General features: G+C 53.4%; 1 protein-coding gene across 1 annotated transcript in view; it reads right to left on the reverse strand.

Moving 5' to 3' along the window:
• The window catches only part of PKNOX2 (PBX/knotted 1 homeobox 2), a 65,971-nt gene extending 50,895 nt beyond the window's left edge, over window positions 1-15,076 (reverse strand). Inside the window, 2 exon segments of the mRNA XM_042882624.1 lie at window positions 12,986-13,106; window positions 15,008-15,076. The gene's annotated coding sequence lies outside the window, so the exon portion shown is untranslated.
• Between the last annotated feature and the right edge of the window lie 8 nt (window positions 15,077-15,084).

Here is a 15,084-nt window from a genome sequence, read left to right on the forward strand (position 1 = left end):
GGCAGGAGTTGGGCGAAATGATAATAAATAAAAATATTCACCCTAATAAGCTTTCCAGGAGGGGGTGGGCTGGAGAAAATCAACATAATTAGAACTGAACCTCGGCGAGGAAAAACAGACAGCGGGGTGGCAAGCGCTGAGCACAGGGAAGGAGAGGAACAGTGAAGGAAACTTTGGGTTTTGCCCCAAAATGTGGCACTGACCCATCAGGAAGTTTTTTTTGCCGGTGCCTGGAGCTGATGGAAGACGCTCAGGAGATGCGTTTTTGGCACTTAAGTTGGGGAAAAAACGTCTAAAAAGCAGGTTTTTTTCTGGCAGGGGGATGTGCAACGCGGATGTGAGGTGTTGGGTTGCGCCCAAGCGAATTTTGCATCTTTGTGCACTAATGCTGCAACGAGGCAGCAGCGCCCACATATTCCTTTAATTGTTCTCAGAAGCAAAAAAAAGAAAAAGCTTGGAAATAGCAACAGCAGCAGCGGCAGTCCCAGCTCCAGCCTGGCCCACAGCCAAGGAACAGGGTGCTCAGAGCAGCCCTGACGCACAGCATGCGGCCACTCGGGGATCTCCTCGAGACTGGGGCTGAGAACAGCCCGAGGGAGAGGAAAAAGCACAAAAATGGATCCAACCCCAAAGCATGAGTGGGGCTCACACGTGTGACGTGCCAGCGATGGCCAGCACTCTGCATATCATCCACAGCTCTGAGGCACAGAGGGGCACAGGGTCGGCTCTGCACTGGGACAGGAGCCCCAGGGGTGGGGTGGGTGGGGAGGAGGTGGATGGGTGGCGAGGTGGCAAATCGCCCTCCTTGGAACTACTCAGAAGCCAACTGGACATGAACCTCTGCTGGAATTGCTCCCACCTCAGCCGCTCTGTGGGATCTGCAGGACCCTGAGCCTTGCAAACAGGTTTGCAGCTCATCCAGCAACCTTCCTCCCTGCCTCTAAGTGCAATGACTGGCCCCAGAAGCAGCTCTGGCAGCTGCCTGTTGCAAGGAAGGGCAACTGCTGGGTGCCTGCTGTGGGATTTCCCTTCACAATGTAACGGCTGCTCAGCTCAAACTTCACAAGCACTGTAACTTTTTCTCATCCCAAAAGGATCCACTCAGCTGAAAAAAAACCTCAGAAACACGGCCTCAAAAACATATCTTTTGGGGGAAAAAAACAAACCCTCTGAAATACTCTGCTCGAGTTTTCTCCTTCACATCCCAATTTCAGGGGGCAAAGCAGAACCCTGCTCCACATGTGCAACGTTTTACCAACTCTGGATGAAGCGCTGATAGAAAATGGCACGCTTTTTCTCTTGCAATCCCACCTGCCCAACTCAGTGGATACTGGGTGCATCCCAAGCCCTGGGATGCCCCCAAATCTCTGCTCCAGCACTTCAGGGCAGTGCCACCTTCCCGAGTTGATTTTGGTGCACGAAACCTAAATTCCCAAACCAACCTTCCCCATGGGCAGCAGGGACGCACACAGTCACGGCAACTTTCATTTAAAAACCACACACGTTTTTCCCTTTAGCTCTATTGCCATCTCAAATCAGTTAAGACCATTATCACAGAAAGAGATCGGAGATAAAACATTTTTATTTTCTTTTCTCCTCACTTATGGTCGGGTTTCCAGCCACGCACCCCCATCCCACCCCCAGCTCCGTGGAAGTCAACCCGTGCAGAGAGTTAATGTTTCGTTAATATATACAAGTACACACGGTGGTTTTTTTTCTCTCCATTTTCCATATTTCTCCTCGGTCGCCAATTATTTGCCTCTCAGAAGGGTTATCACCATTCCCCAAGTGCTCCCTGTAACTTTTTTAGTGTTACTGCCTCCGATGAGCCGCAGACGGTGTTTATGCTGCAACGCCGCATTATTAGATATTATTAAATACCCAGCAAGGCTGCATGCAGAATGCTCGGGTCTGCAGGATGCCTCCATGGCACAACAGGGTGAGGGGGTTTCAGCACAGGCAGTTACTGGGTGATGGGGCCACGCACCAGTGAATTCCTCACAAGTTTCATGAAAATGGCCACCGCTGGGACAGGTGGGGCAAAGCTCGCAACGGGGAGAGAAGAGGCTTTTCGTTACACAGATGGTGAAGGGGGAAGAGACAAATATTTGTGGTGCATGTGGGGGGGCGTGCTTGGGAAGGCGCACGGAGCATGACGTGCACGGGAGTCTGCATGGAGCGTACTCAGCAACGTGCAGGGGAATGTGTGTAGGAATGTGCTCAGAGCGTGCATCGGGTGTGCATGGAGTACGTGTGGGCGTGAGCACAGAAAGTGCGTGAAGCACGCACAGAAATGTGCACAGAGCACCCTGGGTGTGCATGAATTATGCACGGGAGCGTGCGTGGAGCGTGCATGGGAGCTGTGAGCACGCCTGGGAGCTTGGATGGGGACTCGAGGCACGCAAGGGAGTGTGCAAAGAAGCTGGGAGTGTGCAAGGGAGTGTGTGTGGGTACGCAGAAGAAGCATACAGTAAAAGAGCCTGCGGATGGGAGCGTGCATAGCAGCGCACGACGAGCAGCAGATCGTGCACGGCAGCACGCAGCCCAGCAGCGCGCAGGGAGCGTGCCCAGGAGACCCTCCAAGCACACAACTGCAGCCAGAAAGGCACAGACCGAAGGAGAAACGTGTGAAACTCGTGGAAGAAAAACAGAAAGTTGTTTTGCAGGAAGATTTTTTCTAAAAAGGCGAAAAAAAAAGAAGTAGCAGTGTTGCCATTTTTGAATGCTGTAATGGGACAGAGGCAGAGCAATGAATACCCTGAGGTAACAGAGGTTATTCTTCTCCATTGGAGCCCCAGCAAAAGGGACTGCAATTTTCCTGGGCTGTCTCTCTGGAAAATGATTTAGCTGAGTGACAGTGCAAGGTAATGAGTGTTACTTAATTGGGTCACCATTAACATAAATGCAGCGAGTGCCAAGGAGTTAATGGTGATTAACCAGGTGCTAAACGGGTGCCACATGAAAAGCTCTGAGGTTTTCCTGCAAGATGTCCCCAAAACTGCAATGCAATGGAACTCTGCTCCCATTTGGCCTTGAAAATGCTGCCGAAGGCCCCAACACCCAAAGCCCCCCTGCACCATTTCAGGGCTGTCTCACCGCTCTGGGGACCCAAAGCCCTGCTCCAAGTTTTGCAGCCCATCAGCCCCCACACGTGCTTTGCAGTAGTGGCAGAGCCCAGGGCACAGCCAGCAGCACCCTGCACAGCACAGCGCCTCGCCGGGGCCGCAGCAGATAATTAATTTGCAAACAGTGTTTGGCTCCTGCAATCCCCGTGTTTTCTTTGGTAGCGGAGTGGAAAGGTTTATTTAGCCGGCAGCGGATCCACAAACATTCCCCTATCCTGCAGGGAGAGCCATGCCGACCGAAAGGAGATTTAATTAGCAAAATCTCGTTAGGCAAACGAAATTATCCGTAAGACAATACTCCTCTGGACAGGGGGTATGATTAAACAAAGCCATTAATTGAGAAAGGAACTCCAGCAGCTCCATCGCTGCCGTTTGCCTCTTTGAGGTGGGGATGGGGTCGGGGTGATGGTGGGGTCCCCCCTGGGCACCAAATGCTCCGTGGGGATGCGACATTCTGCATCCTCTGCTGCTCACCCCGAGGGCTGCTCTGCAGAATGCAAACCGCACTCTTCCACCTCTCTACTTGGTGAGCACCAACCCAATGCCATTTTATGTCTTTATTGCACACACACACACAAAAAGCATATTTAGGAGCCACATTTCCACTCACAAGGCTGTTTCTGGCTATTTTAAGAATAGTTTGGAAATATTTTGTGTAATTGCTTGTAGAGATTTCACCAGGAAGGTTCACTTGGCACAAGGGGAGGTGATGGCAACAGTAGAGAGATGCTCTGCAAGACGGGGAGAGCTGGACTGGCTGGAGGAACCACGAGCTGCACTTCATAACTCGCCATGATTTAGAATCTGCTGCTGTAACAGCCGGCGGGAGGAGAGGACAGGGACACGGCCGTTCTCTTAACCTTTTGCTTTATTAGTGCATTATGGTGCGACCTATAAAAAGCATCAATTCATGGCTCCGTTTTCCAGGAAGTACTCTGGGATCATTTAAAAAAAAAAAAAAAAAACTCGTAAAAATAGGTACAGAGCACAGCCATGGTTTATATATAGCCAGGCGGCGCTTCTCATTTTATGACTCCTGTTCAACAGCGATTGCCAAAATCGCTCACCTCCAACCATACATCTGAGGAGGGAAAAGGAGAAATCCCTGAAAGCAAAACGTCTCCCCTCAGTGTCAACAGGCACAGGGAAAAGGATCCCCCAGAATGAGTAAATTCATGGCCAACCCAAAGCAGCAACCTGTTCCCTTTGGCAATTTGTTGATTCCTCCATCTCCATTTCTCAGCTCTTCTGTGACGGCGACCTTTTTCCAATTCATTTCCAAGCAACGCTCAGAGGAGAGCACCATCAATGCAGGGAACGCCCCAAAATGCGGGTGTTTTCTCACACCCACCGCTCTTCCATCAGCAGCACTTCCTTCCATCACCACCACCATCAACCTTCACAAGAACAGAGTGACCATCTTCCATTTCCCACAGCCGTCCTCAGGGAATTTGCCTCTCTGTGAAAAGAAGTGCAAACCCTCACCCTGCTCCCATGGGATCGCACAGCCTTGTTGGCAACCATCGGGGCAGTCACTGGGGAGGGACTTTCACATCCAACACACCCCAAGGAACGACCCACCTGATGCTGATGGGTAATTAAGCAATCCCAATTAAGCCTCAGAGCACTTCCAGTCAAGAGCAGGTGGCTGGAGCACAGCACAGCAAGAAAGGCAATGTGGGGCTTGTTGCTAAAATTCAAGCCAAAGAGGGTTGGAAGGTTTGCAAATGTTACAAACAGTGCACTCACTGCTCTTCAGCAGCATCTTTTAATTATAAAAACTGAAACGCTCTACGATTCCAGAGAAACAAGGGTAGCAAAGCTGGGATTTTCCTGGGCATTTCCACGGGCAATGCAGCAGAAAGCTGTGCACAGTACAGAGATGCTCTGCTCAGCACCAACCCTGGCTATTTTTGGGTGCCCACAGCAAAAGGACTCCGTTTCCAATAGCAATGCCATGCAGGGGGCACAGTGCTGTGCAGGATGGGCTGTGCTCACAGGGAGCCAACCAGGAACAGAAATAAACACGAGTTCAGGTTTCAGCCGACGCAGAGGGAAAGAAACACCCACGCTGCTCCAGGAGGTGTTTGTTAGAGGAGAGGGGAGAGTGGTGATATCTGAGCCCTCCATGGAGGGGCAGATCCCAGAGCTGGAGGAGTGGTGTGAATCTGGATGGGGAAAGCCGTAAATGCGGTCCCACAGCTGCGGGAGCAGAGCCTGAGCCATTGGGTGCTGGCTGGCAGCTGGTCCACGAGCATCCCCCAAATCACAGCACCCCCAAATCACAGCACCCTCAAATCACAGCACCCCCAGAGCTGCAGGGAAGCTCCCTGGCTCAGAAATGAACTCCCTTCTAGGGGACTGCAGAAGCAGAAACCATCATACAGCCGAGTTCCCCACTCCAACACAGGGCAGGAGCACCTAGCCCTCAGGAGTCCCACTGCTCAGCCATGTGTCCCTGGGTTGTCTCCAGCAGAGGTCATCGCCCCCCGCTGATGAGGAGTGAACCCAGCTCTAATGAGGGCCAACAAGGACGAGAGGTTCCCTGCACAGAAGAGATTATTTATATTATTGATTACAAAGCTGAAGGTACTCTCATGAGAACTGATTTTCTGCACACATCACCAAAGACCCCATGAGGAGCACAGCACCTGATGCTGCCATCACTCAAATGTTTGCCACATTCGCCACATTCCCACCTTCTGGCTCCATCTGAGTATAGAGCAAACTATCTGCATTCTCCCTGCATGCAAAAGGTTTTCCTTTTAGGCTTGCCTATGGGATTTCAATGTAAAAGGCAGATGCAGAGTTTTGGGAAGGACCCCAGGGCTCAGTGCCCCACCATCGGGTTTCCTCAAGGCAGCACTGACTGCAGACAAAAACTCTGGTGCTGCTGAATCAAATTAAAAAACACAGCCACAGCGAGAGGAGGGCAAAGCGCTGAGCACCTGGGGGGGAAAAACAGGAAAATAAGAAAGCAGCCACCTCTTCTGTGCGGCTTCTAGGTCCTGGGGTCTTCATTTCTGGTTTGGCACCCATAAGGGATGCTCATGGGTCTGGGTGCCCCTCATCATCTCTGGGTGCCATTCCACCACCGTTGCTCATTATGGTGCTAAGGGGCTTTGCTAATTGGATGAAACTTCAAGGTTCTTAGCTGGGATCTGGCATGGATCTGGGCACCATCATGCTGCTGGCAACTCAGGAGGCACACTGGGTTCTCTGCTAATTACAGCATCCTGTGAGGATCTCTGCTAACTCGGGTGCCCTGCTGGGACCTTCAGCTTGGAATCACAATGATTTGGGTACCCGCAAGGATGTGTGCTGATGTGCCCACCCTGCCAGGACCTCTGCCCACGTGGCTGCGCCTACTGCAGAACATTGTGCAGACCCACGGGTGATGCACCGAGAAACTGAGGGTGTTGCTCCCATCCAATGGGCCACCCAAAACAACCCCAAAACCACCTCATAACCACCCAAAGCCTGCAAGGAGCACAGTGCAGCGCATTTCCCATTGCGGGGCACCACGAAGCCCTCCCACCACCCCCCACCCTGCACTCCTGTTTTGCTAATTGTACAAACCTAATGGGGGAAGGCACCAGCAAAAAAGGGTAATAGCCATCAGGCCAGCAATAAAACACAACTAATGGTCCGTGGGAAGGAATCATGTCCACTTAACACCAGCTCTGAAACTAATAGAATAATGGCACACCAATGGGCTGCGTTCTGCTCACACTGCTCCAATGGCAAAGCCACATTCTGCCCCAATATTTTGGGTGATCACATGAGCCCGTGCAGAGAAATACTGACCAGCGGTGGCCTATTCTGGCTTTTTTTGGGTGTTTTATTTTGCTATCCAGTAGAAATTTAAACGTTCTGGTGGGGCTTCTGCTCACCCCAAGCAAAAATTGGGCGTGTGAGCCCTTTCCTGCTCAAATGGGGAAATGCACATTTCTCCTTTAGGAGGAAAAAAACAGCATGAAAAACTGTTGCTCAGAAACTTTCAGTGTGACCAAAGCCCTTAAATTCCAGGAAAACTGGGATTAAAAGCGGATGTGGAGTATTTACCCAGGGTTGTGTAAATAGAGACGTGACACGGCTGGGATGTCACTGCACTCTGAAACATCCCAAGTATGGGATGCACTGTGCAAATCGGAGCTTTCCACTGCCCCATCATCAACACATGGGGAAAAAACAGATTTCTTCTTAATGCTGTTGGGATCTCTTCCAACACATCCCAGTGAGCCGCCATCCCCGTCAAATCTCGCTAAGGAACTACCAGACATGTTTTTGACGTGGTGGAATGGACATTCTTCCATGTCGGCCATTGACAAACCCAACGCTGCTGCTTCCCGGTGGGAAAACCCGGCTTCTTATCCGGAATGCCGAGGGAGCAACAGCAGCTTACTCACATTGCAACAGAGGCAGAAGGAGCAGGAGCAGGGGGATGCACGCTCTCCATGCTGGATTTGGGATCTCCCAATGGAGAGCAGCGCAGTGCCCCCACGCCACTCATTCCCAACAGCAATCCTGCTGCTGTGATTTCCCCTGGACTGAGCCAGGAGTAAAGGCCTCTGCTTGGAAAAACATCTTTCCTTTTGCATTTTACCTTCCAGGGACCAAAACAGTACTTTTTCCCTTAAATCCAGGCCGGGAGCCCAACCACACACCTCACCCCAGGCTCAGCCCCGTGGCCATGCCATAGCGCAGCTATTTTAAGGCAGCAGTGGGGCTCGGCTGATAAAGTTTCACCAACAAATTCTCCAGGTTTCATGTGACATCACCCAGCAGTCCTAAAATAAATGGGCAAACCCTCTCCTGTTTAACCACCAGAAATAGCAGCAGTGCTACACACAGTAACCCAAAGCCTTTCTATGGCCGGCTCTTCTTGCTGCCAGGAGCGGCACGAGAGAAGCTCCAAACGCACTGAGATTTGGTCAGATGCTGAATGTTGGCTCATTATAGGGCTGAGGAATGGAGCAGAGAATTGGAAATAAAGCTGGGAATGGGGAATGTTGGCTCTGGATGCAGTTGGGATGGGGTCGGATTCCTCCTCAACGTGTGGGTTTAACCCCTTAACCCCTCAAAGTTGGCTTTGCTCCAGCACCTCTGTGAGCTCCACTGGTTTGGGTTTATTTAGGGAGATTTGGTGGGGCTCCTTTGGTAACACAGAATTGTGGCACAATTAGCAAAAGCTGCCAGAATGTCCCAAAAATGGGGTCAGAATTGAACTCCCCACCCCTGCAGCATCACCCACAGCTCCTGTGCCCAACACAACATGAAGGAAATGCAGATGGGGAACTGCCCTGTGTTGCATTCTCTGGTTTCATCATTTGCAAAGGGACTGGGCGGAAAAATCTCAGACTGCACACAGACCAGCAAATATCCCACTGAAACGCTGCGAGCAGACAGGAGGCGTTTGTCATCTGCCACCCCAGACCCAAAGCAGAATCACGCAGGCCCATCTTTTGCACCAAACCCAAATTCCCCACCCATTCCCAGCGCATTTTGCTCAGTTGTGCACAACCCCAAACTTGTCTTCTGCAAACACTGGGGCAAGACATTTGCTTTCTGGGAGGATGAGCAACAGCAGCACTGCAAAAGCGGCTGCGCCACCACGTCGGTGCTTTTCCCAAAAATCCCCTTTTTCCTCCCAAATTGAGCTCCCACATGGCACCGCCACAGTGCTCAGGGTCACCAGCCCAGGAATGGCACTGTGCAGTCCCCTCCTGCCCCCGGGAAGGGGCAGTATTTATAGCCCCACTCTCATCCTCGCCGCCCCGTTTAATTAAATTAGTACAAAGGAGGGTTTGTTGAGCGCTCCCGGCCTCGGCCAAGGCGGGCTGCAAACAGGAAACAAAGGGTTTAATTCTGTCTGGTTTCATGAAGGGTGCTGTGTGTCCCGGCCCAGTGCTGGAGTGGGGCCAAGCTGCTGCCCCTCTGGCTCACACCACAGCTGGGGGGGCAAAATGCACCACCGGGGGCAACATGGTGGGCTCTGCAAAGGGCTGTTTGCATTGGGAGCCGTGCAAAGGGGGGCTCTGCAACGAGGGCGCTGGAAACAGGGAGCTGCAAATGGGGGCTCTGCAAAAAACACTGATGCAAATGAGGCTTTGCAAGAAGGGCGTTTGCAAAAGGGGCGTTTGGAATTGAGCTTTAAAATGGGGAGCTTTGCAAAGCGGGTGTTTGTAATGGGGGCTTTACAAAGAGGGTGATGGAGAAGTGGCTTTGCAGAGGGAGCAGTGGAAAGGAGGTCTTTGCAAAAGGAGCTTCGCAATGGGGTTTGCAAAGTTGGGTGCTATAAAGAGGGCTTTGCAAAGGGGGTATTGGAAAAGGTACGCTGGAGTGATAGCTTTGCAAAGGGAATGTTTGCAATGGGGGCTTCATAAAGAAAGTTTGCAAGGGTGGCTTTGCTTAAGAGTTTGCAAAGTTGGTTGCTGTAAAGGGGGCTTTGCAAGGGGACATGCTGTAAGGGGGGTTTGTAAAAAGAACATTGTGAAAGGGGACTCTGAAAAGGGAGCATGACAAAGAGGGCTCTGCAAACCTCACCTGGGAGACTGCTCACCTCTGCCACCCCCCGCTCAGTGGTGTTGATGCAAAGGCTGGGGTGCTGGTTTGAGTGCTTCCTTTGATAAAAGGACTGAGTTCAAGAAGGAAAAAGAGGAAAATTCAACAAGCATGCTTGCAACTTGTAAAGGAGGAGCAGCTTGTTGCATGGCTGGTTTGGAAGTTGCAAGAGGAAGGCTTGCAGTGATGGAAAACCACTGCTTTGTTTTGCGAACTTTGTTTTTGCAGCAAAACTCAGTGCAGGAGTGGGGACAGAGGCACTACTGCTGGGTGTGCTGAGCCCTCCCCAGCTCGCTGCACGCATGCTGCAAGCAGCAGGACGGAGATGATGCTCTGAGCCCATGCAATTAATTCCAAGAGTAGAATGCACAATGCATGCAGAGATAACAGCCCGGGCCTCAGGGATGCTCCCAGCCCCAAAGGCAGATCCCAGCAGGAAGGGCTGCAGGGAATGACATGATCCCACCTTGAGATAACCTTGGCCAGCCCCCCCCCCCCCCGGGTGCTCAGCACTGAAGCAGCCCGCTTATTTTGCAGTGGGATTTGCAGTATCTGTCCTCCAGCTCTACTCTTTGGGATGCTTAAAAGTGGATAAATGGAGAACCAAAAACTGTGTGTTGGAGAGTTCTTGCACAAGGAGGATGATGAGAGTGAAGGACATAAACTGGGAAAGGTTTAGGATGGATTTAGGGAAGGCAGCCTAATGGGAGCCATTGATGGGGCTGAGGCAGAATGGGACATAAAAAGTGTCAGCACCTCTGGAACAGTGATGGGGTAAAGTCACCCCAAACTGGGATAGCATCTTTGAGGTCTAAAATCCCGAGGGACCCCCGAGGCAACGCTGCTGAGATCCCATCGCAGCGGGCTGAGCTCCAGCAGCTGATAGGGGTTTTAATTACCAGCTCATTAGGAGAAGTGCAGATAGCAACCCACCTGTGTAATGCCCTCCGAAGGGATGGCGACTCACATGCACCAAAGGTCCCGGTTCTCGATTTTCTGCTCCCAAATCAATCTCCCACTCTTTCCCTAACAGACAAGGATCACAACTTCTGAGCAAATGCATTCTGACCTTTCTGAGGGCTTTGTCAAAACGGGATCTCCTTGAGACTGAGATGTTTTAGCTTGTTGGATGGAGCTGACAGAGTGGCCAATTTCACACTGCCGCATCAGGGCTGCAGGATGCCAGGGAGGCAAACACTAAAACCCCACAATGTGCCAGAAAGTCAATTTTGTGGATGGGCGAGGAAAAAATGTAAAGCTTGAAGCGAGAAAAATATGAATTCCCCACCCGTGGGCAGTGCTGGATCACAGATGGGCACAAAGCAGGGCGCTGCGGACGAAGGGCTCCGGCACACAGCACTGCAGTGGGAATTGGATGGGATGAAGCAGTGCTGCCCTAATGCGGCCCTGCAAGCTGGGAGCGCTGCTTCCAACCACATTAAGGGCTCTGCAAACCTATAAAGCGCCTTCCAGCAAAGGGAGGCATCCAAACCCACTGGCCCAACAGTACGGGACAACGTGCAGCAATAGTAACAACACCTTCCAATTCTGGGGAGGATTTCAGGTCAGCTTCGTGAGCCCGGGCGATGCGATTTTAATGCCCCAAATCCTGGTTTTGAAAGCAAAATAAAACACACTGCCTGCAACGCTTCCAACCCCGCCTCGGATTTTCGGATATCCACATCGTGTCCATTAACCCCCGTCCTGCCCCGCTGCCATTCCTCACTGCGCTCCAACAGCTTTATGGAGGGTACAAAGGCAGACATTGTGGCCGAGGGACGCAGAACAGAGCCGGCGCGCGCCGAAAAAATGTGGTTTTGGTTATAACTATTTTCATAGTTTTTGCAACACCTTATTAAAGTTGAAAGCTACACACAGAACGGAGCTGGTGGCACTTTCCTGAGGCGCTCCAATCATATTGCACTGCAGCTGCCCTCCCGAATTTGGGAAGGGTTGGGATGCAGGCTGGGATGGGATTTGGGACGTGGGGTTACAGCTTCCTGGTGGGATGCAGGGATTTGGGTCGAGGGGATCTGCAGCCCTTCCCCTGCAGTCCCACTGCCTGTTGCTGCACGATGCCTACCTGGTGCTGCAGGATGCTAACAGGCAGGGCTGTAGCTGGGATCAATTCTCAGTGTGACCCCAGAATTCCCAGTTGGGGCGATTTCGCTCCCACACTCACAGAAGGGTCGTGAGCGTCGGCCCGGCGCTGCTGCCAGCATCTGCATCTCGTTAGCAGCGCCGCATCGCTCCAGCAGTGATGACCAAAAAGGCATCTTTGCCCTTTTTTTTTTTTAATTGAAAAAAAATCCCTGCTGCGCCAGACACAGCCCTGCACCTCGCCGCACTCACAGAGCGAACCAACACCAATTTAAGTTTATCAGCACACGCTGGAGCCCAACACGAGGTTATTGGCAGAGGAGGGGAGGGGGGAGCGCGGAGCCAAGGCCGAATTCCCGTCATATTGACACAGCTGTGGGGCCGTCCCACTCCAGCTGTGCTTTGGGGCCGTCCCGTGGGATTCTGCCCGGGATTTTCCACCTGGAGCATCCCCCGGCGCTGCATCCCTGCGAGGATTAAACCCGCCTCCCCCCAGCGCTGCCGTTGAGGCAGAATCTTCACATTCTGGGCTAACGATGGCACAAAATATTTTTTTTCTAATTAGCGGCCGTTTGTTCTTAACAGGATTCCAATCGCAATTCTCATTAGGGGAAAAGCTGCTCCGCGCTCAGCCCCCTCTGTGAGACGTTCCCTACAACAGCTGCCAGTGGGGACATGAGACGGCTGCAAGTCAACCCCAACCCCAGAGCTTAACCCCAAAGCACCACCAAAAAAGCAGGAATTGGACTCAAAAAGTGCAATCAGAGAGCAGAAAGCAGCAGCTCTCCAACGAAATCTATGATACCAAAATGTTTTCTCCCCCAGAGAGCACCAATCTTTTGGGTTTTCTGCACAGCAGAACTTTGGAAAACTATGGGAAAATGCATGTTGTTTGTGCTTAGTACTTCTACAAGGGAAGAAATAGCAAAACCGCAGCACAGAGATCCAGGAGAGCTCTCAGCCCCAAAAACCCAAACTTGGGCATTTTCAATCAGTTTCCCACTGCAGCGCCACTTTGAGCCCCATATATTTTTACACCGTGCTTTTATGCACCGCCTCCAGCCTCCCCATCCACCCCGGGATGGGGAATCCCACCCCAACCTCTGTCACAAAATACTCTCAGCCACAGTGCCGCAGGACTACAGGAAAATCCTGGGGGAAGCCAACCCCAGGGCGCCGCACGGCGCTCCGCTCACCTACACCTGCGCATCGGCCGTGGCTGGGGGACGGACGCTGAATTCCTGCAGATCTCCTGGGGTTGAGACGGGAGGCGCAGGCCGGCGGCGGGCAGGGACTGCTCAGCCATCAGAAAGTTCCCTGGGAAAACAAAAAACTGCAAAGTGAGGAGGTCTGGTCAGAGCTGAAGCTTCTAAGCCAGCAATACTGCAACAGGAATGCAGATATTAATGCTGAAACGTGGACTGAAGTGTGACCGAAAATTAAAATGTGAATTAAAATGTGAATTAAAATGTGGTTTGGGTGCAACAGCAGAGAAACGCAGGGTCCGTCCCTCGCTGCTGCCTGCACTGCTGCTCCCCCCACCCATAATTAGATGTGGTCAATTAACTTTTGCCCCTAATAACAGGGGAAACCTCAGCAGGAGGAGTTTGGTAAATAGAGGGTGGGAGGAAAATGGGGGGAATCCTGATGCCTCACTCCACCCACCCCAAAGGGCTGGAATGTGCCCCTCCTATGGGCATTACTTAGGTTTTGTGCATCAATCAGCCCAAAAACATTCCCAAAATGGGGATTTTTGTGTTTTCTTTAAAAAGGGGCTGAGAAATAAAACCCAAAACTTGGGGAAGCACATCAGGGAAAGTTTCAATGAAGCGAGGATGATAAATGATAAAAACCCCAAAAGGGGCTGGGAGCCCCAGTCTACATCCCCAGACATCTGTTACGGGGCCAATATCCAAACAAAGAGCAGAGACACAAACCTTGGGGAACGGAGTGGGCGTGCAGGGGGCAAAAAGATGCGAAAACGCTGTGTTTCACCCTTTCAGCCCTGGGCTGGTGGTTGGCACTGAGCAGGGTGTATGCTTTCGGGGTGGTGCTCCCCAGCCCTATATGTTACTCTGAGGGCACACTCCAAGCGCACTGCCATGGGATGGAGGGATTGCAACGGGTTTGGGGGATGGCAAACAGCCGGGGTGTGTTGCAAAGAGCTGAGGGGTTGCAGTGGACCAGGGGGAATTCCAATGGGTCGAGGTGCCTGCATGCAGCTGGAGTGCATTTGAATGGGACGGGGTAGGGGGGTTGCAAGCAGCAAGGATGCACTGCAGAGGACTGGGGGGCTGCAGGCGGCTGAGTGCGTGGCAAAAGACAGCGGTCTGCAACGGGTCAGAGGAACTGTAAGTGACTGGGGGGCATTGTAATGGGCCAGTATTGAAACGGCTTTGGGGGACTGCAGGTTGCTGGGATGCACTGCAGTGAGCAGGGAGGAGATTGCAAGAAACTGGGGGGCTGCACGCAGCTGGGTGTAACGCAGTGGGCCGCTGGGTATCGCAAGCAGCCGGGGTGCGCTGCAACGGGCCGAGGGGGCTGCGGGCTGCCAGGATGCACTGCAAAGAACCGGGGGACTGCAACGGGTCAAGGCAACTGCATGCAGCTGGAGCGCATCGCAACGGGATGGGGCGCAACGCAGCCCCCCTTGGGGGTTGCAACGGGCCGGGGGAAGATCGCAGCGGGCTGCGGGGACCGCGAGCAGCCGGGGTGCATTGCACGAGGCTGGGGGGCTGCAACGGGCCGGGCTGGGGCACACAAACCGCAGGAGGGATTACGAGGCCCCCCCAGGGTTGCGACCGCCGGGAGGAACCGTGCCGAGCCGGAGCGCACCGCGGCTCCCCGGGTAACGGCCACACCGCCGCGAGCACCGCACGCGGCCGGAGAGCACCGCGCGGCCGCATAGCGCTGCAATGACCGGGGAAGGGGGAAGGGAAAGGGAGGGAGGAGGGGGGGGGGGGGGGGCACATTCCGGTCCCCCGCCGCTATGCACCGCCGCCGGGAGCCGCGCACCGGGAGAGGCGGAGAGGAACGGCGCCGCGAGCGCCGCAGCGGAACGCCAAGTTACTTCCCGCACCGGAGCGCCGACGGGAGGAGGGCGCGGAGGAGCCGCCCGCCGCCGCTCGCCGCACGTGCCCCGGCGCCCGGGGCCGCTTTGTCCGCTCGGCTCCGCCCGCCCCCGCGCGGCGGCCCCGCCGCTGAGTGACAGCGCCTACCTGCCGCCAATCTTCATCACACCGGCACCGGCCTGACAGCGCGCCGCCGCTGCCGCCCGCCCGGCCCCGCCGCGCAG

Source organism: Lagopus leucura, unplaced genomic scaffold, assembly GCF_019238085.1.
Source record: "Lagopus leucura isolate 7727_CA_CO unplaced genomic scaffold, USGS_WTPT01 Super-Scaffold_100034, whole genome shotgun sequence".
NCBI lineage: Eukaryota > Metazoa > Chordata > Aves > Galliformes > Phasianidae > Lagopus > Lagopus leucura.